The following is a 4,575-nucleotide window of genomic DNA, read 5'->3' as shown; positions in this document are numbered from 1 at the left end:
GCCACTGGCTTCTGGTTAGGTTTGGCCAATAGAGGCACAGATGGTAGACTAGAGGGCAGCATCTCAGGCAGTGACTGCGTCTACTCCATAGTCCAGTTCTTGCTGGTCACACTCTACCATGGCTCCAGCTCTGGCTGCACAGTCCATCCAGTGGTGCTGGAGGCTCCTCCTCTAACTTCCGGGTCCTGCCACATACCCTGGTTCCTGGGCTCCAATCATACTATAGCTCTTCTTTTTGTCTTCTTTCCTAGAGATGGCAGCAGTTCCCTGCAGTTGTCGATTTCTGAGATGCCTCACCTTATTTTCAGCTCTGCCAAAGCTCTAAAACTAGTTCTCCACCTTAAATTCCTTGTTATTTCCAGATTTTTTATTGTTGTTGCTGCTCTTATGTTATAATTAACTTGTTCATATGATTCCTGGTGCGTCTGTCCAATAGTCTCTTTCTAACACCTTGGAGTAAAATTGCTAGATTGCTATCTTCAGACTTGTTTTACACAAGAGAAAAACAAGCCCATGTAAAAATGGATTCCTAGCTAATGCCACAATCAAAATTTAATTTCCATGGATCAAATATAAATAGTAAAAATTTGGAAGCTTCAAAATAAAATACAGAATATCTGATCTGTGCTAGGGAAAAATTTCTTATAGAAGATACAAAAAGAGCAATCCATAAAGCAAAAGGTAAAACATTAAACATACTCAGAATTAAGAACTTCTGTTCAACAAGACATGATAAAGAGAATGAAAATGAAAAGCATAACTGGAAGAAAATAGTCACAACACATATAATGCACAAAATATTAGTATCCAGAATCTATAACTCCTACTAACCACTAAGAAAAAGACAAACAACCATACAGAAAATAAGCAAAAAGATTCTTGACAGAAACAGAAATCCAAATGCCCAGAAATGGAAAAAAAAAAGCTTAATCTCATCAGTAGTCAGGGAAGTGAAAATTAAAACCATAATGAGAAATCATTTCAACTCACTAGACTAGCACAAATGTAAAAATCATACAGTACTAAGGTTTTGACAAGAATGTAAAGCCAGGTAGGGGCTCTGTCGCTTGAGCGTCCAACTCTTGAATTCAGCTCAGGTCCTGATCTCACGGTTCCTGAGTGCAAGGCATGTGTCAGGCTCTGCAGTGACAGTGTGGAGGCTGCTTGGGATTCTCTCCCTCTCCTCTCTCTCTGTTCCTTCCCAATTTGCACATACGCGAGTGCTCTCTCTAAATAAATTAATTAATTTAAAAAAAAGTATCGAGCAGGGCAAACTCATATATTCCTCATGGAGATATAATTTGGCATAACTTTGGAAAGCAATTTACCATCCCCTGGTAGGGTCATATAAGCACGGATCATATACCAAACAATTCTATTCCTAAAGATAAAATTAAAGTATCTGTGCACACATGAAGCAAAAAACACTATAAGAAACTCCAATGTAAAATAGCTTATAAGAGTCCCAATAGGCAAAAACTTTGGCCAGATTCAAATTTCTATTGGCAATAAAATGGATGATAAAATTGTGATGTATCTATGTCACGGATTTTTAATACAGCAGTGAAAATTAATACAAGCACACACATAAAATGGCCGAATCCCATAACAGTGTGAAAGTAATCACAGAATGCCATATGTGATTTAATTGATGTAGCTTAATAGACAAACCTGAATAACATTTTTTTTAATTAAAAACATTTTTTTAAATAATTTATCTATTTTTGAGAGACAGAGTATGAGTGGGGGGAGGGGCAGAGAGAGAGGGAAACACAGACTCCGAAACAGGCTCCAGGCTCTGAGCTGTCAGCACAGAGACCCACATGGGGCTCAAACTCAAGAACTGCGAGATCATGACCTGAGCCTGTCAGATGCTTAACCAACTGAGCCACCCAGGCACACCATTTTGTAATTTTTTTTAAGGTTTATTTTTGAGAGCCAGAGAAAGACAGGGCAGGAGTGGGGGCAGGGCAGAGAGAGGGCAGAGACACCAAATCCAAAGCAGGCTCCAGGCTCTGAGCTGTCATCACAGAGCCCACCCAACACGGGGCTCAAACTCACAAACTGGGAGATCATGACCTGAGCAGAAATCGATGGTTAATCGACTGAACTACCCAGGCGCCCCTCATGTTAGAGGTATATACCTATGTATTAACCTTTAAAACAAAGGTCATGCTTAACACCAAATTCAGGACGATGGCTGTTTCTAGGTGGAAATGGGGAATGTGATTATGAACTGTAAGTTTAAGGAAAGGATTATGTTTCTCTGGAGTTCATAATCAAGTACCTGACCTAGTCTGTGAGTTCACAAAAGCCTACATGAGGAAAGGGCATTTGAGCTGATAGCTGAAGAATAAGAAAGAGTTAATGAGAACAGTGCTTCTCACAGAGCCCCACCAGTAGCTGTGAAATATAATGGTATTTCCAGTCATAGATTTTTATTAAAAATATAATTTTATGCAAATAAAAACAAAAAAGCCTGCCCATTGGAGTTTCTGCTCTTGTGCAGAAAAGACATCAATATTTTTAGAAAATGAGCCTTATTCTGAGACAATCTGGAGGCTCTCATTCTTCTTTAACATAAACCAGACTTGAGACCAAAATCATCAATACAAAAATTGTGGCCATTCATAAATACCTGGAAATATCCAACTCTTCACTTGGGGCTATAAGAGAGACTTTGAAGAGCTATCAAAGGATTTGGAGCAAGTTGAGCTGAGGGCTGATATTATGAGACTCAATCTTTCTTTGGAGAAATATTTAGATCCTTTGCCCATTTGTAATTGAGTTGTCTTTAAGTTGTTGAGTTGTAAGAGTTCTTTGTATATCCCACAAAGGATAAGATAGGTATGCTTTGGTTCTGAGGTACAGGATTTTCAAATATTTTATCACATTTTGTGGAATGTCTTTTCACTTTCTTGATAATATCCTTCGATGCATAAAGTTTTTACTTTTTGGAAAATGTGACCTAACAATTTTTCCTTTTGTTGCTGATGCTTTTGGCATCATATTTAAGAAACCATTGCCTAATCCAAGGCCATGAAGATTTACTTATGTTAGCCTAATGGAGTTCTGAAAAAAACGGATTTATGTAGCTAAAGTAAATATGTCTTTAAAGCCAATTAAAGAAAAAAAAAAGCAGCCAAATATACACTGAATCATCTGAAGAAGTAAAAACACTAAATGTACTTACAAATCATATTAGTCACAAAAACTCACAAGCTTCATTGCAGTCAGAGAGATCCAGTTTTAAAGTGAGATTCCAGAGTTTCAGCAGAAACTTAAAGTCATTTCTAAACTGTACCAATGAAGGAAATGGACTATGAAGCAGTCCACTTCAAGTGATTTACTATGGAAAGGAAGAAAAGAATCTGTCCATAGCAGATGAAAAGATCCTTTGTGCATGTGAAGATGTGGATACTTATAGAATACAAGCCAAATCCTTTTAGAAAATCAGAAAGAACGGGGCGCCTGGGTGGCTCAGTCGGTTGAGCGTCCGACTTCAGCCCAGGTCATGATCTCATGGTCCGTGGGTTCGAGCCCCGCATTGGGCTCTGTGCTGACAGCTTGGAGCCCGGAGCCTGTTTCAGATTCTGTGTCTCCCTCTCTCTCTGACCCTCCCCTGTTCATGCTCTGTCTCCTCTGTCTCAAAAATAAATAAACATTAAAAAAAAATTTTTTTTAAAATCAGAAAGAACCATTGGGTCTTTGATTATCAATTATCATGAGGGAAAAAGGCTTATATTTGGTGAGATATCTGTTGGCTGAAAAAAACGTTGGTAAGAAAATCAAATCCATACTTCAGAGAAATAAGTGATTTAGGAAGAATTTAAATCTCGACTTTGCAAAAAGTATCTTTATGTCCCTGATGTCCCAAAATGGGCATTTGGCAGAGGCTCAGGAGCTGCTGAAACTCCCTGGTACAAGGAAAGAGGTCCATTAAGTTGGGATGGCTTGAAGATCCAGGATCTTGTGCCTGTGTGGACCACAGTCCTCAGGCCGACTGCATCCTGACACAGCATTTCCTCCACAACAGCAAGACAAGTTGTTCTGGTGCTCTCCGTGCTGGAGGATCCTCAAGACCTTCTTTTGACAACTCTAAGACATGCACTTGCAGAAATACAGGCCAATAGGAATGACACCATGAATGACCTTGGTCATTTAATTATGCCAGATTCAATCCTCTCACCTGAATGGAAGGCAGCTGACCCTGGGCTCTGTTGTTCTAAGTCATCCTCCTGTCAGAGGTCAGAAAGCACAGATGGGTCCCAGGAAATAGTTCCTGACAAGAGGACCTCCTGTCATGTTCTTTTCTCTAGAAAGCCAGTTTGGACCTCTCAAGAATCTTTTCCACAGAGGGATGTCCTTGGCCCAGCACATTCTTCATTGGCAACAAGAAACATCTCCAAACAAGTGCTGGATTTTGGTTTTTCTGTTCACACAACATTAAAACAGAAGTGAGGCACCTTCAGAATTGGTCTAGGCTTCTAATGAGCCTATTTCTAAAGATCAGAATCATAAGAAAAATGCATTTTTGCTTTCTCCTGACGTACCTTTTGATATTTTCTCCTAGTT

Source organism: Lynx canadensis, chromosome A1, assembly GCF_007474595.2.
Source record: "Lynx canadensis isolate LIC74 chromosome A1, mLynCan4.pri.v2, whole genome shotgun sequence".
Lineage (NCBI taxonomy): Eukaryota > Metazoa > Chordata > Mammalia > Carnivora > Felidae > Lynx > Lynx canadensis.
Note: the sequence above shows the minus strand (reverse complement) of the source record.